The sequence below is a fragment of the Oryx dammah genome, unplaced genomic scaffold, assembly GCF_014754425.2.
Source record: "Oryx dammah isolate SB20612 unplaced genomic scaffold, SCBI_Odam_1.1 HiC_scaffold_27, whole genome shotgun sequence".
NCBI classification, from domain to species: Eukaryota; Metazoa; Chordata; class Mammalia; order Artiodactyla; family Bovidae; genus Oryx; species Oryx dammah.
In genome coordinates, this window is record NW_024070211.1 from 88904811 (window position 1) to 88928572 (window position 23762).

Below are 23762 nucleotides of genomic sequence, written 5' to 3' on the forward strand. Positions count from 1 at the left end.
ACCTCCTTGTTTGGGTTTATTCCTAGGTATTGTTAAATGTGATTTTAAAAAGGATTTTTTTTTTTTAACATTCTTATTCTGATACTTCATTGTCATTGAAAAGGAGTGGAACAGATTTCTGAATGTTAATCTTGTATCCTGCTTCCTTGATGAATTCATTTATCAGTTCTAGAAGTTTTTGTGTGAAGTCTTTCGGATTTTCTGTATATAGCATCATGTTATCTGCATATAATGATAATTTTACCTCTTCCCTTCCAGTTGGGGTATCTTTTATTTCTTTTTCTTATCTGATTGCTGTAGCTAGGACTCCCAGTCCTGTGCTGAATAGAAATGGTGAGAGGGGGCATCCTTGTCTTGTTCCAGATTTTAACGGAGGCCTTTCAGCTTTTCACAGTTAAGTATTATGTTGGCTGTGAATTTGTCATAAATAGCTTTTACTATGTTGAGATATGTTCCCATTATACCTGCTTTGGTACGAGTTTTTATCATGAATGGATATTAAATTTTATTCAAATGCTTTCTCTGAATCTGTTGAGATGAGAATGTGATTTTTGATTTTTCTTTTGTTGACATGGTATATCACATTGATCTGCATATGTTGAGCCATCCTTGTGACCATAGGATGAATCCAAGTTGAGTGTGGTGTATGATCTTTTTTTTTAACGTGTTGTTGCATTTGGTTTCCTAATATTTTGTTGAGAATTTTTGCATCTGTATTCATCAATCATGTTGGTCTCTAATTTTTATTTTTGGTAGCGTCTTTGTCTGATTTTGGTATAAGGGTAATAGTGGCTTCATAGAATAACATTCAGAATGTTCCCTTCTCTTCAGTCTTTAGGAAGATTTTGAGAAAGATAGGTGTAAGTTCCTCTTTGTATATTTGGTAGAATTCCTCAGTGAAGCCATCTGGCCCTGGACTTTTGTTTGCAGGAAGTTTTTTGTTTTTTTTTTTTAGTACCTGGTTATTTAGTGATCTTTCTTGCAGCTTAGGTTGTATGACATCTTTTGCCAGCATTCAGTAAGTATTCCATGAGCATTGTTTAATATGTAGAGATATTTTTGATATATTTGTGGGGAGGAAGTACACTCCATTTCAAATATTCTGTCATCTTGATCTCCCAGACACATTATTTTTATTTTTATATCTGGCTACACTTTAGTTCAGTTCAGTCACTCAGTCGTGTCTGACTCTTTGTGACCCCATGAACCCCAGCATGCCAGGCTTCCCTATCCTTCACCAACTGCCAGAGTCTACCCAAACCCATGTCCACTGAGTCGGTGATGCCATCCAACCATCTCATCCTCTGTTGTCCCTTTCTCCTCCTGCCCTCAATCTTTCCCAGCATCAGGGTTTTTCAAATGAGTCAACTCTTCTCATCAGGTGGCCAAAGTATTGGAGCTTCAGCTTCAACGTCAGTCCTTCTAATGAACGCCCAGGTCTGATCTCCTTTAGGATGGACTGGTTGGATCTCCTTGCAGTCCAAGGGACTCTCAAGAGTCTTCTCCAACGTCACAGTTCAAAATCATCAATTCTTCAGCACTCAGCTTTCTTTATAGTCCAACTCTCACATCCATACATGACTACTGGAAAAACCATAGCCTTGACTAGATGGACCTTTGTTGACAAAGTAACATCTCTGCTTTTGAATATGTTATCTAGGTTGGTCATAACTTTCCTTCCAAGGAGTAAGCATCTTTTAATTTCATGGCTGCAATCACCATCTGCAGTGATTCTGGAGCCCAGAAAAATAAAGTCTGACACTGTTTCCACTGTTTCCCCATCTATTTGCTATGAAATGATGGGACTGGAGAGTTGATTCATTGGAAAAGTCTCTGATGCTGGGAGAGATTGGGGGCAGGAGGAGAAGGGGACGACAGAGGATGAGATGGCTGGATGGCATCACTGACTCGATGGACGTGAGTCTGTGTGAACTCCGGGAGTTGGTGATGGAAAGGGAGGCCTGGCGTGCTGCGATTCATGGGGTCACAAAGAGTCAGACACAACTGAGCAACTGAACTGAACTGATGGGACTGGATGCCATGATCTTAGTTTTCTGAATGTTGAGCTTTAAGCCAACTTTTCCACTCTCTTCTTTCACTTTCATCAAGAGGCTCTTTAGTTCTTCACTTTCTGCCATAAGGGTGGTATCATCTGCATATCTGAGGTTATTGATATTTCTCCCAGCAATCTGGCTACACGTACCATGTGATAATTTTCTGGAATTGAGTTACATTTTTCCAGGTAGCTTGACAGAGATCTGGGTAACTGTAACATTTTAGGGAAGTACCTTCAAATAGCATTGGAAATCTCCTGATGGATAAGTCTTAATTAGCAGAGCAAGTTGTTTGGTTCACCTTATAGATCCAAATCATGGACTTTAGAGAGATTTTCTGAAAACAGATTCCTTATCTTGGTTCTCATCATTGGTACCACTTCTCCCTTTCTGTTATTGATGAATAGCTGCTGCAATTACACGAGTCTCCCAGGATGGAGAGTGAAGGATAGAAATGAATTTTATTTGTTGTTAAGGCAGTTTTGGGACTTCCCTGAGAGTCCAGTGGTTAAGACTTCACCTTCCAGTGCAGGAAGTGCAGGTTGGATTCCTGGTTGGAGAGCTAAGATCCCACATGCTTTGTGGCCAAAAACCAAGACATAAAACAGAAGCAATATTGTAACCAATTCAGTGAAGACTTAAAAATGGTACACAGAAGAAAAAAGCTTTCAAAAGAAATCAAGGCAGTCTTTAGCGTTCTTGTCTCATCTGGGTAGAGATCATTGAAAGAAATGTGTAAGGTAGTCAGTGTTTCAAATGAACAATGATAAAAGAATCTTTGCACGTGAAACAGTTCCTAAATTTTGTCTTTTCAAAATGTCAGAATTTCAATTACAGAGACATTTGTACTAACAAAATAGCAAAAAGATGTGTTGTAGAAATTTAAGGATCTGCTTGTTGCTCAAATGCTATGGACATGCTGCATCACTTGCCTTTTTTTTTTTTTTTTTTCTTGAGACAGCTTGACTTTTAATGTTGCCTAGTTTTCTAATGCCCTTGATTATACTCCAGAAGAAAATCTGGTGAAAATTATATACGCCACCTGCCTGAACTTCACAAATGAGAGGAAGGGAGAACTCACCGGGGAGAACCCTTTGCCTTTGAATAGCAAAGGGTTGTGTGGAATTTTGAGGTCTACTACATGCTTTCAGCATATAGGGGATACCCTTCAAATACATGGAAGCCTCTGCTAGTTATATTTTGGGAACATGCAAGACAAGAATAACCAAAATCCATATGTTTAGGAAGATTCTTTAAATTGATCTCTTCTAGACTTCTAAGGGACTTCCCCTGGTGGCTCAGATGGTAAAGAATCCGCCTGCAATGCGGGATACCTGGGTTTGATCCCTGGGTTGGAAAGATTCCTTGGAGGAGGGCATGGCAACCCACTCCAGTATTCTTGCCTGGGAAATCCCCATGGACAGAGGAGCCTGGCAGGCTACAGTCCATTGGGTCACAAAGAATCAGACACCACTGAGTGACTAAGCACAAGACTTCTTAGACACTAACAAAAAAGGAAAAATCCAAGAGTATACAGCATGTGAAATTACTTCAGAGCAAGAATAATTTTCTGAACTTGAGAATATATAAAAAATAGCAAACAAGATGTTTTTGGGGAGTGTGGCCTGAAAAACTAGGACAGGTGGCAGGCCTGGGCTGACCTCTGCATGTACATATACTCTGTACATCTCTTAGGGAACCAACCCTCAGACTCGACCTGAACTGCTTCCTTTGGGACGGATGCAGTTAACTCCATACAGAGCTACAAGTCACTAATAAGTTCCAGGAGTTTCCTCCTCTTAGTTTTTAACTAGAGACAATCCTCAGGCAAGGGAATGCAGCTCCAATGTGTGAGAGCCTTTATATCAACTTGGTGGGGGAAGTTACCTTTTGAAGGAGGAATGGGGAGTATGAAGTACTTTATAGAATCACAAGGCTTTTTCTGTGATGTTGACAGCTTCTGCAACTGTTGTTGCTCATGATGAAATAGATAAAGCTGGTAGATTCCATCCAGCTTTCTTTTCTTTCTGCTCTTCGTATCTTCAGAGCAGAGAACTGTAGAATGCTTCTCTGCATACTTCATTTCTAACTCAATTCCTGGTGCAAGCCAGGAGCTCTAAAATCTTGGCTGTTGAATGGATTGGCTCAGGACCTACCAGCAGGGCTCAGGTATCTGGGACCAACAAAGAAAGAGACATTCAGACAGGTACCTGACTCAGAGGAGTAACATGCTGACCACAAAAAATATTGTATCATTTTTTGTCTCATATTTTTGCCATGGTCCCAGACATCACTTTGCCAACTAAGGTCCATGTAGTCAAAGCTATGTTTTTTCCAGAAGTTATGTACAGATGTGATAGTTGAATCATGAAGAAGGCTGAGTGCCAAAGAATTGATTCTTTCAAACCTCTGGTGAGCTTCCCTTGTGGCTCAGCTGGTAAAGAATCCTCCTGTAATGTGGGAGACCTGGGTTTGATCCCTGGAAGATCCCCTAGAGAAGAGAAAAGGCTACCCACTCCAGTATTCTGACCTGGAGAATTCCATGGATTGTACATCCATGGGGTCACTAAAAGTTGGACACAACTGAGCAACTTTCACTTTTCAAACCTCTGGTGCTGGAGAAGACTCTTGAGAATCCCTTGGATAGAAAAGAGATCAAACCAGTCAATCCTAAAAGAAATCAACCCTAAATATTGATTGGAAGGATTGATGCTGAAGCTCCAATATTTTGGTCACCTGATATCAAGAGCTGACTCATTGGAAAAGACCCTGATGGTGGGAAAGACTGAGAGCAGGACGAGAAGGGGGCAACAGACGATGAGATGGTTGGGTGGCATCACCGGTTCAATGGACATGAGTTTGAGCAAACTCCAGGAGATAGTGAAGGTCAGGGAAGCCAGGTGGGCTACAGTCCCTGGGGTCACAAAGAGTCAGACATGACTGAGTGACTGAACAACAACAGCGGCAGTCCTTCTTGACATGGATTTTCCTGTTGTGAACAAAGTGGCTCTTTGCTCTGTTTGTTTTTTCCTCCCTGGACTCCTGCTTCTGCTCCATCAGAGGCCCTCACCTTTGATCCGGGAGCCTGGGTGCTCTAGGCCTTATGCTCAAATGTAAGGAATGCACCCCTTCTTCTCTGAATTAATTTGAAAGGCGTATTGGACCAGGACCCCGAACAGCTGCTCTTCTCCCCCCACATTTTAGGACAAGCCTTATATTTCTGTGCTTTGAGTTTCTCTAAGACACAGCCAGGACCTGCTCCATCTGTGAATTTCCCGCTGAAGACTCGTTTGTATCACTCCACTGACCTGTCCTCCAGCCCCTTCTTCTAAAATGGCAGATCTCCTGATGTATTGCGTTTGTATTGTTCTAGGAGGGAAAAACCTTTAAATACCTTTTTAAGGGGAGGAGAAGGAGGAAGAGCCAACAGGTTTAATTTGGACATCAGAGTGTTTTGGCTTCTGTCCTGTAGCCATTCCATAATGAGTCTTTATTTAGGCAGACATCCATGGAGAGATTAATCAAGGAGGGCTGAAAGTTAGTCATCCATCTTAGGTACCTGGCAAGTTCTTTTTTATATCTGGAGGTAAAGTTCAAGGTGCTTGCTCAAAAACCAAAAGTTTCCACTTAAGAAAAAGAGAGGGCGGCCTGGTCCCACTAAGTTATGTGTGCATATGTGCTCAGTTGTGTCCGATTCTTTGTGGCCTGATGAACTACTGCAGCCCACCAGGCTTCTCTGTCCATGGGAGTCTCTAAGAAAGAATATTGGAGTGAGTTGCCATGCCCTCCTCCAGGGGATCTTTCCCACCCAGTGATCGAACCCGTGTCTCCTGCATTGGCAGGTGAATTCTTCATCCACTGAGCCACCTGGTTATAGCAGGACTGAATTAAGTGATTCTCTGGGATTGGAAAGAGGAGCATTGCCTGTACTCTTTCCTGTTCCTGCCACTGCTGAAAATTTGCATCCACTCTGTCTACATTCTTTGGATATTTCTGCCTGGGGACAAGAGGACACTGCCTGAAGTCTGGCTCTTTCTTGTATCTGGTTTGTGGCTGGGAAAGGTTATTGAGCCTAAGGACCTCTTTAAGACTTGTCCCCTGCCAAAAGCCTCTTACTTACTGTAAAACCTTTTTATCCCAATTGTCTACAACATCAGTCATAATGATACCTTTCCATGTTCATTTGTTTAGATATGCCACACTGCTGCCTGCCTTTGGCAAACCTCCTGGACTAGGCTGCTTTTGTTAATCACATGGATGTTGTGAGTATTATGTTCACAAGTGGATGCAGAGAAGATATTTTGATTGAACTACAAATCCTTACCATATGAGCTACTCGTGCTTAGCAAAAACTATATTAAACAGTGGTGATCTGGAGTTTCATTAATCTTGGGGATTATGCTGCTTGCACATCTGTTAAATACTGTGATTTCTATATCTTCCTGTAATCATATCGACTTTTTATGAAAGAACTTTTGATACTGAGCTGTGTCTTGTAATGTTTCAATGTAGAGGTGGTTGTTGATCTTAATTTGTGATCCTGAATTCATTTCATCTCAAGTACTTTTATGTTGTAGCTTCCTGAATGTTTTTAACAGGAATGTACTTCAAACAGCTCTCAGTCCTAATCTTGTACTTCTGTTCATTGAAGATAAGCAGCAATTTCTTTTTTTAAAATTCAAATAGAGTTGATTTAAAATGCTGTTAGTTTCTGCTATACAGCAAAGTAATTCAGTTTTGTGTGTGTGTATACACACATGCACACATCTATACATACAGAGATAGATGTGTGTGTGTGCTTTTTCATATTCTTTTCCATTCTGATTTATTATAAGATACTGAATATACTTCCCAGTGCTATACAGTAGGACCTTGTTGTTTATCTATTTTTATATATAGTAGTTTTGTATCTGCTGATCCCAAACTCCCAATTTATCCCTCCCCCTCCTTTCCCTTTTGGTAACATAGTTTGTTTTCTATGTGAGTCTGTTTCTGTTTCGTAAATGAGTTCATTAGTGTCATATTTTAGATTCCACATATAAGTGATATCATATGCTATTCGTCTTTCTCTTTATGACTTAATTCATTTAGCATGATAATCTCTAGGTCCCTCCCTCGCTGCAAATGGCATTATTTCTTTCTTCTTTAGGGCTGGGTAATATTCCATTGTGTGTATATGTGTGTGTGTGTACACACACACATTCTTTATCCATTCATCTATTGATGGACATTTATGTTGTTTCTGTGCATGGGCTATTGTAAATAGCACTTCTGTGGACGTTAAGATGCATGTAACTTTTTGAATTTGCATTTTCTCTGGATATAGCCCAGGACTGGGATTACTGGATCATATGGCAACTCTGTTTTTAGTTTCATGAAGAACCTCCGTACTGTTCTCCATAGTGGTTGCACCAATTTACATTGCCATAAACGATGTAAGAGGGTTCTTTCTTTTTTTCCCCATACCCTCTCCAGCATTTATTATTTGTAGACTTTTTGATGATGGCCATTCTGACTGGTGTGAGGTGATCCTTCACTGTGGTTTTGATCCAATCTCAAAGAAAGGCAATGCCAAAGAAAGCTCAAACTACCGCACAATTACACTCATCTCACATGCTAGTAAAGTAATGCTCAAAATTCTCCAAGCCAGGTTCAGCAATACGTGAACCGTGAACTTCCAGATGTTCAAGCTGGTTTTAGAAAAGGCAGAGGAACCAGAGGTCAAATTGCCAACATCTGCTGGATCATGGGGAAAGCAAGAGAGTTCCAGAAAAACACCTATTTCTGCTTTATTGACTATGCCAAAGCCTTTGACTGTGTGGATCACAATAAACTGTGGCAGATTCTGAGAGAGATGGGAATACCAGACCACCTGACCTGCCTCTTGAGAAATCTGTATGCAGGTCAGGAAGCAACAGTTAGAACTGGACATGGAACAACAGACTGGTTCCAAATAGGAAAAGGAGTGCATCAAGGCTGTATATTGTCACCCTGCTTATTTAACTTATATGCAGAGTACATCATGAGAAACGCTGGGCTGGAAGAAGCACAAGCTGGAATCAAGATTGCCAGGAGAAATATCAATAACCTCAGATATGCAGATGACACCACCCTTATGGCAGAAAGTGAAGAGGAACTAAAAAGCCTCTTGATGAAAGTGAAAGAGGAGAGTGAAAAAGTTGGCTTACAGCTCAACATTCAGAAAACGAAGATCATGGCATCCGGTCCCGTCACTTCATGGGAAATAGATGGGGAAACAGTGGAAACAGTGTCAGACTTTATTTTTTGGGGCTCCAAAATCACTGGAGATGGTGACTGCAGCCATGAAATTAAAAGACACTAACTCCTTGGAAGAAAAGTTATGACCAACCTAGATAGCATATTCAAAAACAGAGACATTACTTTGCCGACTAAGGTCTGTCTAGTCAAGGGTATGGAGAAGGCAATGGCACCCCACTCCAGTACTCTTGCCTGGAAAATCCCATGGACAGAGGAGCCTGGTAGGCTGCAGTCCATGGCGTTGCAAAGAGTCGGACAAGACTGAGTGACTTCTTTCACTTTTCACTTTCCTGCACTGGAGAAGGAAATGGCAACCCACTCCACTGTTCCTGCCTGGAGAATCCCAGGGATGGCGGAGCCTGGTGGGCTGCCATCTCTGGGGTCGCACAGGGTCGGACATGACTGAAGCGACTTAGCAGCAGTCAAGGCTATGGTTTTTCCAGTAGTCATGTATGGATGTGAGAGTTGGACTGTGAAGAAAGCTGAGCACCGAAGAATTGATGCTTTTGAACTGTGGTGTTGGAGAAGACTCTTGAGAGTCCCTTGGACTGCAAGGAGATCGAACCAGTCCATTCTGAAGGAGATCAGCCCTGGGATTTCTTTGGAAGGAATGATGCTAAAGCTGAATCTCCAGTACTTTGGCCACCTCATGTGAAGAGTTGACTCATTGGAAAAGACTGTGATGCTGGGAGGGATTGGGGGCAAGAGGAGAAGGGGACGACAGAGGATGAGATGGCTGGATGGCATCCCTGACTCGATGGACGTGAGTCCGAGTGAACTCCGGGACTTGGTGATGGACAGGGAGGCCTGGCGTGCTGCGATTCACGGGGTCGCAAAGAGTAGGACACGACTGAGCAACTGAACTGAACTGAATAAGTAGCAAAGTTGAACATCGTTTCTTGTATTGGCTATCTGTATGTCTTCTTTGGAGAAAGGCCATATATAAGTCTTCTGCCCATTCTTTGAGTGGGTTGTTTTTGTTATTGAGCTGTATGAGCTGTTCATATATTTTGGAAATTAAGCCTTTGTCAGTTGCCTCTTTTGCACGTATTTTTTCCCAGTCCTTAGTTTGTCTTTTGTTAATGGTTTTCTTTGCTATGCAAAAGCTTATAAGTCTGATTAGGTCGCGTTTATTTTTGCTTTTATTTCTATTGCCTTGGGAGACTGAACTAAGAAAACCTTGCTATGATTTATGTCAGAGAATATTTTGCCTGTGTTTTCCTCTAGGAGTTTTATGGTATCATGTCCTATATTTAAGTCTTCAAGCCATTCTGAATTTATTTTTGTGTATGGTGTGAGGGAGTGTTCTAACTTCATTGTGTCAAGCAGCAATTTCTTATTTTATTTCCTATCAGTTATCAACAGGTCTAAACAACTCTCTTAGTTGTACTGTCAGGACTGAGAAAAGATGAGAAAGAGGGAGGGGAAAAAATAGACAGATTGACAAAGTATGAGATAAAGAAGGAAGATAGCATAGTGGGAAGGTGATGTAGGCTGCTAATCATTTGAGGGGTGTCAGTGTCCTGCAATAGTTTATAAGTTGAATGTTACCTGTTACCTGTCTGCAGGCCCCCAAAGAAAATGTGGGCGTGGGCCATGTGTCTGGTCAGTGGCACTTCTCCCTCTGATGACCAAAGGATGGGAGAGTTGTCAGCGATGAGGGCCACAGAGAGCTCGAGATTGCTGAGTCTTAAGTCTGTCTCTTAAGTGAATAGTCTCACAGGAAGTTGTCTAGAGTAAGACTGAGTGAGACGCCCCAATGACCTCCATTTCAGACACCGCTCTTCTTTGGATATGATAGCTCAAATTCTTGCCTGTCCTGTTTGATTTGATTTTCTGCAGCATAGCTGATGGCTCACAATGCCATTTCTAGAAGAGGCAGCCTAACTGTGTGGAAAGGACCTGTGAGACACAGCTTTGCTGCCACATACTATGTAATTTGGGGCATGTCACTTCCTCTCTTGGTCTCAGTTTCCTCACCTTCAAATCACAAAGAAGAGGCTAAAATGATACCCAGGAGTGCTGTCACTCTAGGAGTCTCTCATTCTGTGGATTTTTCTGAGATACTTTTCTCTTTGAAGGAATTATATTCGTCATCAATCATTTTTGGCCACTCTTTGTGTTTTTTGCTCTTACTTATCCCCCAAAACTTTACTAGTCAGACTAGTACACTGACTTTTCCAGGCTTAGCAAGACACCCTGAGTGCAGCAAATAAAAGCAACATTCTAGGTGGAGTCCAGGCTTCCTGATACACACTTACACTCAAAAGATGTGGAAATGGACTCACCTTCCATGTGGCATGATTTGATTTCCTTTGGGGTAAAGGGAAAGAAACTTGGAAAAAGTGTGTAGGTTAAGGCCAAGCAGACATGATTCCTTGTGTCTTTTCTCCAGGAAAGGAGTCAGATGCTGCTCAAGTTTTTCCATTCATGGCTCCGGGGGCTCCAGTGGTGCTGGGTAAAGCCTCATGTTTTGCCAACTTCTTTTCTGCAGATGGAAACAAATTCATTGGCAGCTACACACCGAGAAGGAGAAAGGCTTCAACACTATTTTGGAGCTCCTTAGTAGGGAGAGTTACTGCTGAAGATGAGGACAGCTTATTTCCGTCTTACAGATGTGCAGTTTGTTAAATGCGCTTGGCCCTGCCCCATTAAATTAGCCTTCCACTCTCGGTAGCTTGTTGAAAGAATTGCTAGGGCTCTGCTTCATTGCTCCTTGGCAGGCAGTTTAATAGAGTACTTTGATAGCAAACATCAAGCCAGAGTACTGAGGTTTAGAATTATGGTCTGTTTGAAGCCCCTTGGCTTCTGTGGACTGATGCTTTTATTTATTTATTTATTCTTAAATTTCTTTCTTTCTTTCTTTTTTTTTTTTTTTTAACTGTGGTCTGTTCCCTTGTAGTGACAGAACCAAGAGCAACTCTGGATCAGACAGTTTACTGCTTATTTAGTTGTATTTTATGATTCTCTTTTTGTCAGTTTCTAAATCCCATGGGCGGAGGAGCCTGGTAGGCTGCAGTCCATGGGGTCGCGAAGTCGGACACGACTGAGCGACTTGACTTTCACTTTCCACTTTCATGCATTGGAGAAGGAAATGGCAACCCACTCCAGTATTCTTGCCTGGAGAATCCCAGGGATGGGGGAGCCTGGTGGGCTGCCGTCTATGGGGTCGCACAGAGTCGGACATGACTGAAGTGACTTAGTAGCAGCAGCAGCGGTCTCCTGTGATTTAAGTGACCCGCAGCCACTGATTTCTGTGCATATCTGGGTTACTTCCTCTTTACAGACTCATATTTGGGAAGGTGAACTTTTTGGCTGCAGAGATTCTGAAGTTCAAAGTAGCCTTTGTACCTGTTACAAAGGGGACTCTGGGGCTGTGTCCATTTAATGAGGTTCATGAATGCTGTATAGTATCACTGTGTGTGTATATTTTTTTTTTTTAGTATCATTGTTAATCAGTGATCTTACACTCCCCCCACTTCTTTTGATTTAAGATATTGGAAAGGGAGTCAATATAACCATGTTTCATTTCAAAGACATAACCAGACATTCTCTTTGATTTCTGTTCCCTTTGAGAAACACTCAGAACATTTTTGGGAACCATGAAGAGTGAGCAGGTTTCAAAGGTGTCAAAACTGCTAAGTCAAAATACATTTAATGGTGATCTATACAGTAAGGTTCTAGATGGGTTGCCGCAGGAGTAACAGAACTTCTTGGAGCATTTGTTTCAATAGCTTTAGCTTTTTGTAGGATGTTGTTCTTTGCTAGAGTAAAGGAGAAGAGGTTGAAGTAGAGGTTGGGAAGTATCCTTTCTACCTTCACTGTGCCTTGGTTTTTAGTATTGAGCTGCAAGGATGGAATGTGAATGAGCTAAACAGATTTTGAAAAAATCATTTATTTATTCAACAAATATTTGTTGATGTGACTTGTTGGTGTCAGGAGTTGGAGATATAGTAGTGAACTTTTCTAGGGCATATATTGTATTAAAGAAAGAGGGGAAACAAGTGTGTTTCTGGTGATAAATGCTGTGCAAAAATAGAGGAAAAGAGAGAAAAGAAAGAAGAAAAAAGGAAACTTCCTTTCCTTGCTGCTTTGGATTTATAAGCTAGATATTGTCATTTTTACCATAGGTTTATGAGGTGGTTGCTATTAAATGGGAGTCATGCATATGAAATATTTGTTATGGTATTTGTTGTTGTAGTTAAGTATTATCTATTACATGGTACTCTGACTTTTTACAAAGTCACAAAAGAGACTCCAACCCACCAAACCCTTTATTGCTTCTGAGGTATTTGTAGGCATAGAAACTATTCCTTTGGGGATGGGGATGCTGCATAAATGTAGAATTGTTTTACTTCCCCTGCAGTTCCAATCACTAGAAAGTGTTCCTCTGAAATAAAAGCAGTTTGCTTAGGGATAGATTTGAATGGGCACCCGTTCTTTCACAGTGAATGACGTGGCAGAGGGGAAGGTTGGTGGAAGAGGAGGCAAAGGAATGCCCTGGTTTTGCATTAGCCAAATCTGGAAGTAAGCCAGAATCCATCTAGAAAGTGCAGAGTCCACCTGTGTTGTCAATCACCATCTACCAACCCAGAGCCACTGGATGAATGCCTCTGGGGTTGGTGTGCTAAACAGTAGTGAGGGCAAGGCTGAGAATGTGCTTAGTAAGAAGGTACCTTCATATTTTTAAACAAAGTTACTTTGGAATCATGGAAAATATTCATGGCAAGAATGAACTCTTCAAAGCAGATTACTCCTAATTAGGTCTGGTTTTCCTAGAGACCTCATAATATCCTATTGTAAGCTGTGATTTTATAAATTTTGAGAGTTCCTTTAGGTTAAAAGGATATTGATTAGTAACTTTTATGGAAAGATTGAAGACAGGAGGAGAAGGGGGTGACAGATTGGATGGCATCACTGACTCAATGGACATAAGTTTGAGCAAACTCCAGGAGACTGAAGGACAGGGAAGCCTGGGGGTTGCAGTCCATGTGGTTGGAAAGAGTTGGACATGACTTAGTGATTGAACAACAGCAACAACGCTGTGTTTTTTTATAAAATTTGAGGGTTCCTTTAGGTTACAAGGATATTGTTTAGTGACTTTTATTTATATGTCTAAATATGCATATGTATGATTAAGTAAGTATGTATTTTTTCCAGTCTCTTTCTATGAAGGTTTAAAATTATTTTTAAATAAAAAATTAGAAACATCAGAAATCAAATGGGAGATAATTTACCAAGAACCAGAGATGATATCTTATTGAATATTTCAGTTTTGGGGGGCACCTTCCTTGATTCTCCCTGCTCACCCCTCCATTTCCCCAGGCTGGATGAAGTGCCATTTCTATGAGCTCTCAGATTATCCTATGTATATCTCAGACACAGAAATGATCCCTCCTTAATTCAGTATCTGCCCATGGCTTTCTGAAAAGCTGACTGTGCCCTTGAGCTCTGAATCATCAGGACTTTGCATGGTCCTTGACATGTAATAGGAGCTCCATGTATGTTTACTGAATAGATGAATGAATAAATGAGTTACTAAGATTTATATCTGGTTTGAACTTCTTGGTAAACAAAGCAAAATATATATAGAGAGAGACTACACAGTTCTCATAGGCATATAAAACAGAGCATTATTTTTACAGTATTTTTTTCCTTGGTGCTAAGTTCCTGAAAACATATGATGAAACATGATATAAAGATAGTAAGTTTTGAGAAGTGTTTTCAATATTTAATCAGCTACTTGTGCCCTGGACTCTGAAAAATTACTTCGGTAGAGCCTGGCAACTGGAGGCCAACTCCAGCTCCTGGAAAACCTGGGTCTCCATTAGCCTTCTAGCAGATTACTTGCTACGGCATTGCTTTCCCAGATGGCAGGGGCTCCACGAGACAGCTTATTTTATGCCACTGGACTTTATTTTCATAATTGGAACTATTTAACAGGTACTCTATTGAAAGATTTTATTGTGCTCACAGTCTCAGGCATTAGATGGAGTGTGTGAATTACGGGAAAACATCCAATAGAAAGCAAATGGTGAGGATGCTGCAGTCAGTTTCGGACTTCAGCATGCCTGTGGGTTTTTCAAATTCTTAAAAAAAGAAAAAATTTTTTTGTCCTTGCTGACATGTAAGCTTTATGAGAAAAGGATTTTTTTTTAGAAACAAAAGTGACTATCAGAATACAGGTGAGAATAAGCTAATAGATATCTGCTTAGTTAAAAATATTTTTAAACCAACTTCCTTTACGAAGAAGGTATAGTGCTAAGAAGTACAAAGATATAGTTGCTGAAGGAAAGAAGGTTGTTTTTTTTTTTTTCTGTGATGTATGAACTGAGACAGGAAGGAAAGAGCAAGGACAATTAAAAATTCTTTGATTCAGCAGCATAATTATTATTTGAATGTTTTTAAAGAATATATTTTCTTTTAAGTTGGATAATCAATTAGTGAAGAAAGACATTGAGTGGTTAAGGGTTTTGAGTCTCGAGACAGTTTGAAAAGAAAGGACAGGAAAAAGAAATTTATTGAGTATCTACTTTTTTTCCAGGCAGCTCTAAAGAGTTTTTAGACATTTTTTTTTTCTTTTTGTCTAAACTCTTGTGGTAATTCTGCGAGTCTGGAATGTAGATGTTAAATAAATTGAGATTATACAGTTAGTGTATACATCAAAGCCAGGACTGAAAGCCAGTTAAGTGTGTTCTAAAGTTCAAGCTGGTGTTAATTTTTTATTTTAAACCTGCTCCAGTGGCTTCCTATTTGCATGGAAGGGACTCACAGGGGCTTCAGAGCTTTACAAAGGTTTCATTCAAGAGCGTATCTGGCATTACCTGTATTACAGAAATGTCATACAGATATATGCATGTCTATACTTCAAGAATGTGTAGAATGTATTTGAAACCATTATGTCTAGAATATAATTTCAACAAGACCAGAGATTTTTTTGGAATATTTTTTGTGACGTAACAAATTGCCTAGAACCCCATCAGTAGAGCAGATGCTCAGTAAGTATTTGTGCATGCCAGCGATGAAGAGTCATGGTTCTTTGACCAAACCATGCTTTATTTCTATTACTAGAAATTTTCCTGTTTCTGTTTTTCTTTTTATAAACAATACTTATACAGGCTACAAATACATTCTTATACGTACTTCTTTGCACTTTATAAAGAAATAGAGAAATATTATATTTTTTCATTGTAATAGAGTCTTAGAAATGGAACTGCTGGATCAAAGGATAGTTTGGATTTTGATATGAGGGCAATTTGACACAACGTATCAATGATATTATCTCTAATAGCATGTGAGATTGTTATTTGTTTCACCTCAGCCTGGCTGACAGGAGTTTTCAGGCTTTCCCCTCTTAAACGCTCATTAAATTTCGAAGTTTGGTAGGCTTTACTGCTTTCTCACAGTTTCTATTTATCTTGCTTAGAAGCGGGGACAATACAGTGTGACTTCTTTCCTTCTGTGTTGAGAGAGTATGTATGATGATACTACTCAATGAAATTATTTTTTAAACCCAAATTATGTTCTTTTTCCTAACTCTCTGCATTCCTGTTTGAATATATGGACTCTGTATTGTCATTGGTGACTATATGCCTAAAGAGAAAAAAATAAGTCTAGAATTGGTTGTATCTCATTAGCAAGTACAATTGGACCACTTGGTGAGAAACCACGGATACATTTCTGAACCAGATTGACCGCTGTGGGCATGATCTGTCATTGGGAACGTGGGGTCTCTTGTTCTGGCCCAGCCAGCAATGCAAATGCCTGAGAGCCCATAGTATGTTCCTGTTGGCTGTTAAAGATGCAGAGAAACAGCTGCTGTCTGACCTTGGTTGTTGCCCCATAAGCAGATGTGGGTGGGCTACAAATATGTTCTTATACGTATTGGTGCAACCAACAGATTTTTCTGTTACCAACCAGGATTCTTGGCTTCCTCAATCAATAGAAATTGATCAGAAGCCAGGCAGGAAATTCAGGCTCGGCCTTATGGGGCCCCTGCTGCAGCAGAGGGGAAGGAGAACAATCAACAGGTTCCCTTGCCCACTGACTCCCCGAGAAGGGTGAGCTGATTCCTTCCAAGGGGTGAGGTGGGGAGTGTGCCCAGGGGTCGGGTCAGTGGGTTGGCATAGGTGGTCTGCCCGCCCCTTTGGTGGTGGTGTGTGCAGGGGGCGTGTGCCAGTACTCTGCTTTTGCTCCTGGCTCCTCAGAAGAGGCAGTTTTGTATCTTGTTGTCCACAGTTCGCCCCAATTACCCATGCACACAGTTATTTTTAGTCTCTTGCAATGTCTCTATATTTTGCTGCTGGAGGACACGTTTGTGCAGGTGCAAGCACCACAGCAAAGGGTCCCAGGTCTCGTCTTTACCCAGCAAAGAATGTAGAGGGCACTGGCTTCTTGCTGGCCTCTGCTTTGCATGGGTTTGAAAGCAGAGGACTTTAGAGAACTCAGAAGCATGTGCTCAACATTCTCCAAAACAATCTGTATCCTCTGATGGGGTTATTCACACAAGAAAACGTTGTAAACAAGTATAGAGTTGACCCTTGAACAAGCTAGGTTTGAGTTGCATGGCTCCACTTGTAGGAGAATTTCTTTCAATAGTAAGTAACACAATACTACATGATCTCTTGTTGGTTGAGTCCACAGTTGGTTGAATCTGTGGCTGTGGAATCACAGACACAGAGGACCAACCCTAAGTTACATGCAGATTTTTGACTACACAGAGGGTTGTCACCTCTGTGTCACCTACCCGCCTTCTCCTCTTTTTCTTTTTACTGGGTATTTTATTTTTTATTTTAAATTCTTATTTATTTAATTTTGGCTGTACTGGGTCTTTGTTGCTTGCTGCACTTGGACTTTCCTCTAGTTGTGGCAAGCGGGGCTGCTCTCTAGTTGCAGTACCTGGAGGTCTCATTGCAGTGGCTTCTCTACAGATCACTGACTCTAGGAGTGGGAGTCTTGATGGTTGCAGCTTGTGGGCCCTAGAGTGCGTAGGCCTCAGTAGTTATGGCACACAGGCTTAGTTGCCCTGTGACATGAGGGATCTTCCTGGACCAGGGATTGAATCTGTGTTCCCTGCATTGGCAGGCAAATTCTTAACCCCTGGACCACCAGGGAAGTCCTCCTTTTTCCCGTCTTTTCTTAGGCTACCAGGAAGTTCAGAACCATGGGTAAATTCTAATAATTCTTTCATTATGGCTTCAGTAGAAACATGCATGGAGCTCCTATTCCGTGTCAAGTACCGTGAAAGTGCCTGTGGGTTCAGGTTGCGGCTCATGAAGGAATAGTTTCTTGCCTTCTCGAGCCCCTTGTTTTGGATGCTTGCCCCGGAAGAGGAGAGCCCAGCTTTTCCCATGGAACATAACCGTCTCCATTAAACTTATTAGCACTCGAAAGGAGTGGCTCATTTTGCTCTCAGGTGGAGACAAAGGCTGCTCTTGTCCCGAGTGAAGGGCCTTCGATGACTTGATTAGTGCACAGGCTGGCCTCGGCTGATTTTCAGATGGAGACCATCAGATATCGTCCGCCGCCTCATTAGGCTGACACTGGTCCTGCCCCCTCTTGTAATAACGTCACCAGAGCACTTAATAATCTTGGTAAGTGCCATAAGCATGCACTGCAGAGATAGCCCAGGGTCAGCAGTGACAGATGTTCAAAAAAGCACTTGTTTTCTCATCCCTGGCTCTGGTTAAAATATAACAAGGCAAGAGGTATAATAATCGCACAGATTTAAATATTGAAGGAGCAGTACTGTGGCCATATAGCTGTCTTTATGTCTGACTCAAGCTTGCAGGTTTTCAAGATTGAGGGGACCATGAAATAAACTGGCTGATTGCCATGGACTTACAGAAGGGTTCATTTGTTTCAGAGAAGAGAAGGCAGAGAGGGGTCCTTAAGTGTTGGAAGATGTATAAGATGGGCAGTATTTATGAACTCTTCTTTTCCAGTGAGAATGGGAGAAATAAGTCTTAGGTTGATTCAAGGAGTAATTTAGATGAGACTGTAAGAAGAACTTGCTGGCTAAAGATTGGAAAAGCCTGTGGGTGGGGAGTGGACTAGGCTCCCACCTTTTTTTATATGTTTGCACTTGTGTGTATATGGTCTTCCCTGGTGGCTCAGTGATAAAGAATCTGCCTGCCAATGCAAGAGATGCAGGTTCGATCAATGGGTCAGGAAGATCCTCTGGAGGAGGGCATGAGAGCCCCTCCAGTATTCTTGCCTGGGAAACCTCATGGACAGAGGAGCCTGGCAGGCTGCAGTCCGTGGGGTTGCAAAAGATGTAGGCATGACTTAGCAACTAAACAATGACGATAATGTGTGTATATATATATGTGTACTACTTTTTAGAGTAGACAGTTATTTTCTTTATTGGAATTGGATTCCAGAAACTGTTTGTTGGGCTGATACTGGGCTGTGCACTAATTCATAAATGTATATATAACCTGCCCTCAGAGAAGCAGGGGATGTGGCAGGATTTGAAGAGGTCATTCTATATTTTGTGGGTTACAAGGATGCAGTGGGAAGGGCTGGGAACAATGGAGCATTTGTCTTGGTGCCACATAGCTGACACCATCTTCTCTCTGTGGGTCAGCGCTGGAAGACTAGAGCCATAGGTGAGCTTGTGACAGTACTTCCCAGGATGTGGTGGTTGTTTAGTGGCTAAGTTGTGTCTGACTCTTCGTGACCCTGTGGACTGCAGCACGCCAGGCTTCCCTGTCCTTCACTATCACTCAGGGTGTGGGGCTCCCATAACCAAAAAGGGGGCAATGCCTTCAAAACAGAACAGTCTGGAAATGGCAAAGTGAAGAGACTACTTTCTGTCCCCATGATTCTCTGACACAGGTTAGCACCATTTCCCTGGTGAATGAAGCTGGGGGAATATAAGTGTGAGAAGTCCACTAGAGAGCTGAATTTGATGGGAGTCCAGGGTACCCTGCCAGAGGACAGGCAGCTGGATGCTTGACCCTCAGGGACTTCATCAGATCTCAAACACCTGCTTCTCCACGAGTGCTGAAGTCCCTCCCAGATGAAATAACTTGATTGAAGTTATCCTTGCTTTTAGAATACTTCTGTAGCATTGGGGTTTTATTCCTCATACTGTTTGAAAAGACTTTCCCTAACTTTTACAGTTGGATGGCCAGGAAAATAAATGATTCTGAACCTGTAACATATTAGCTTGGTGAATTTAAACAAAATCCAACACCAAGGTTACAAGTTCTTTTTCCCTTTGTGAGTCTGTTCTTTCTCCAGAAAGACCTTCTCTCCATTTGCCCTGTCTTTGAACACTGTCTAGGTTAAAAGACTAGAAAAAGCTGCAGTCTTAAAAAATAAACATACAATAGATGGGATTTGGCCAGAAGATGAAGAAAACTATGTTAGAGATTTCCTGCAAATTTATGTCACGTACATTCATTCAGGGCCTACTGTATACTTTTAGGGACTGGTGAATAGCAGGAAATCTTGCCCTCAATGCTAGAAACGGCTCACCTTCTCGCATGGGAAGTTAGCAAATACGCATGTTAGATAGTGATGAGTGATGGGAAAAGTAATAAGGGTAAGGGGATCTCGACAAATCCACGGAGTGAGTCATGTGACTTTTGGGGGCTGTGCTGCTGGAGTTGGTGGGAGTTGGAGGGGTATGGGTGGGGCCAACCCAGGAACCAAGAATAGCACCTGCCTTGAGGAAGGGCTGGAATTTCCCTGGTGTGTCCTTTGGGAGTAGGGAGGGAAGAGAGATCAGAAGATAGCCAGGATTTATTGAGCTGGTTTGCCATGAAAGGAAGTAGTCTTTCACTTGTTTGCACTGCTTTTGGCCTGTAGTTTTTGACTGAGCACTTTCACATGTACCAGTCAGGTAATGAACCTCTTGAAAACCTTGTTGAACGTGTTTGCTGGTTTAACTGCACAGACATGTTAGACCTGAGAGTTCATCATTAAAGGAATTTAAAGGGAATGTGCAAAAGAATCTGGAATATCTGCAGTTTATTAGGCTTCTCGCTAGAGACTTCATTTTATTTAGATGCTGTATTTTAAATGAACGAATAAAGTGACTGGAGGCTTTTTGCCTGTTTATTATTTGAAAAGTAATTCATAGAACATGGTAAAATGCAGATCATTTCTTTTAGTTAAAATAAGTCTTCCCTGTCTCCCAGTGCTTACAGAAGCAACCACTGCTAGCAGATGCTGTTAGCATGGTATTTTTCTAGAATGAAAAGAAAGACCCTTTTCCTTATAAAAAATAAATAATCATGGCTATATACATTGTTCCACACCTTAAGCATTTTAGAGCTCTTCAATATCATAAACATGGCACTGTCTCATTCTTGTTCCTTTTCAGTTACCTGAGAAGATCACAGTTTAATCCTTCCCACAGTGGTGGACATTAAAGTTTTTGTATCTTTTGCTATAACAATCAATACTGTAATGAAAGTCCTTGCACACTCTTCTCTTTGCACATGTGTAAGTGTATCTATATAAAAAAATAACAGGAACGGATTGGTGGGCAAGGAGGAAATGTGTATTTTAACTTTTGATAGAGATTGCCAAATTAGGACAATTAATACTCCCACCTTGGCCAGGAGTCCCTGTTTTCTTACATCCTAAACAACACCTTGTGTTACGCTTCATTTGTGTTTGCAATATAGGCAAAAAATGCTGTTTATTGTAGTTTAATTTTTATTTCTCTTAGAACAAAGTTGAATTCAGAGATGAACAGTATTGTATTTTGGTCAAGAAAGGATTGTCTGTGTGACCATGATTCTTTGAAATATGTGGGGACTTCTTGGAAATCTAGTACCTGGTTAATTTTATAAATTGTCCTATGTGCTAAAAAAAGAAAAAGAATGTGAATTCTCTTTGTTGGGAGCAGGGTTTTGAACGTATTTTTGGATTAATCTTGCTGGTTAAATTGTTCACATTTTCTGTCGCCCTACTGGTGTTCTTCTCCTCTGTTCTCCAATCACTGCTTTTAGAAGAGAATGTCTCCCACTCTGGGTTTTTCCAATTGTCCTTATAGTCAGCTTTCCCTTGACATTTTTGTAGATGATTGCTGTTTAGGAACATTGCAGTTATTTCTTTCTGGTGCATTGCATGCATGAATTGCTCCTTTTTATCTCTGATATTAATATTGCTACACCTGCTTCTTCTCTTTTTACGTGGTGTCTGGTATATCTTTCATTTTCTGTGTTCTTTCTACATTCTTATCATTTTGTCCTGTCCTAGAAATGTCATCTGAAAACTGCATAGATGAATCAGATTTGTAAACCCATTCAGCATTTTGTATTCTAATAAATCAATTTCATATGTTCGTACTTTTTGACTTACTGGTGTATTTCAATTTATTTCTGCTCTGTTATTCTGCATTATGTAAAAACTTTTTTTCTATTAGGAATAGCTCCTGCATTCTGTTGAATTAATCAAATTTTCTGTTGTTCTTTTTGCCCCCCTCCCTAAATGGAAGCTGAGTTAGTTTTCTAAGGCTGCTGGAACAAAGTGTCACCTTCTGGGTGGCTCAAAACAGCACAAATTTATTTTCACAGGTCTGGGGGCTAGGACTCTGAAATCCAGATGTCTTCAGGGCCATGATCCCTGGAAACCTGTAGGAGACTCCTTCCTTGCATTGTCTCAGTGTCTGGTGGTTGCTGACAATGTATTTAGTATTTCTTGGTTGGCACCTGCATCACTCCAAACCCTGGCATCCTGATCACATGATCTCCCAAGGGTCTCTGCAGGGTTTCTGCTCTTATCTTTATTATTTCCTTCTGTCTGCTTGCTTAGGGTTTATATTGCTCTACTTTTTCTAGATTCTTGGTATGAGAGCTAGAGTATTGCTTTGAGACATTGCTTTTTTAATGTTTTCATTTAGTACTGTACATTCCCCTCTCAGCACTACTTTAACTGTGTTCAACTTATTTTGACCTATTGTATTTTCATTTTCATTCAGTTTAACAAACTTGAAAATTCCCTTTAAGACTTTGACACATTTAGAAGTGTCATTTGGAGTTTTATCTGTTACCCTTCCGTTACTGATTTCTGGTTTGACTCATTGTGGTTGGAAAATATATGCTCTGACTGATACAGATTCTTATAAATTTGTGGAGGTGTGTTTCATGGTCCATGATGCTTCTTTTGGACAGAGTTCTATGAGCATTTAGAAAGAATGTGTTTCTGCCATTTTGGGGTGGAGTGTTGTATAAATGTCTATTACTTTCTGTTGGTTGATGGTATTTTTGTCTTATATTTTTCTGTATCCTTGCTGATATTCTGCCTAGTTGTTCTATTAATTGTTGAGAGAAGGCAATGGATTTTTCAGTCTTTCTCTTCAGAATACATTCTTCCTCTCTGAAGACCAAAATATTTTCTGAGTTCATAATAAGCATTATTTACTAATTGATCAATCAATAGACTATGGTGGTTATGTGACTCCACTGTCCCTTCCCTATATCTTTAACTCTTTTTAAAAAAATAAACGTATTTTATTTATGTTTTAAATTTAAATTTTTATTGAAGTATAATTGACTTATAATATGGTATCAAACAGTCAGACACAACTGAACAACTGAACTGAAACTAAACTGACTGATGCTATCAGTTTCAGGTGTACTGCAAAGTGATTCAATTATATGTTTATATAATTATATATATAAATAATATTTGACATTGTGTGTTATTACAAAATATTAAGTATAGTTCCCTGTGCTATATAGTAAATCCTTGTTGCGTATCTATTTTATGTATGGTCGTTTTATATGTTAATCCCAGTACTTTTTTTTATTCTTCTCTCTCTCCCGTCTTTGGTAGCCATAAAATTTTCTGTGTATATAAGTCTGTTTCTATTTTCTATATAGATTTAATTTTAGATTCCACATAAAAATGATCATATAGTATTTGTCTTTCTCTGACTTCACTAAGTATAATATTCTCTAGGTCCATGCATGTTGCTGCAAATGGCAATATTTCATTCTTTTTATGGCTGAGTAATAATCTATTGTGTGTGTCTGTGTGTCTGTGTCTCTCTGTGTGTGTGTGTGTGTCTGTGTGTGTGTGTCTGTGTGTGTGTGTTTGTGTACCAAGCCTTCTTAGGCCAGTTCTCTGATGATGGGCACATGGGCTGCTTCCATGTCTTGGCCATTGTAAATAATGTTATGAACATTGAGGCGCATGTTTCTTTCCAAGCTAGAGATTTCCTGTATTTTTGGATATGCCCAGGATTGGGATTGCTGGGTCTTTTGGTAACCCTATTGATTAAGGAACCTCCATACTGTTCTCCGTTGTGGCTGCACCAGTTCACACTCCCACAAACAGTATAAGAGGGAGGGTTCTCTCTTCTCCACACCATCTCTAGCATTTGTTATTTGTTGACTTTTTAATGATGGCCTTTCTTTGAGTCTTCTATAGAAATGTCTATTGAGATCTTCTGTCTATTTTTGAAAA

At 40.6% G+C, this 23762-nt stretch overlaps 1 protein-coding gene across 2 annotated transcripts in view; it reads left to right on the forward strand.

The window, feature by feature from the left end:
- The window catches only part of LYPD6B (LY6/PLAUR domain containing 6B), a 241202-nt gene that overhangs the window by 109314 nt on the left and 108126 nt on the right, over positions 1–23762 (forward strand). Inside the window, exon 1 of one of the 2 annotated variants that reach the window (XM_040229010.1) lies at positions 6250–6316. The exons of the other annotated variant lie outside the window; for it this stretch is intronic. The gene's annotated coding sequence lies outside the window, so the exon portion shown is untranslated. Of the gene's footprint in view, positions 1–6249; positions 6317–23762 lie in introns of those variants that run through there. 2 annotated transcript variants of the gene reach the window in all.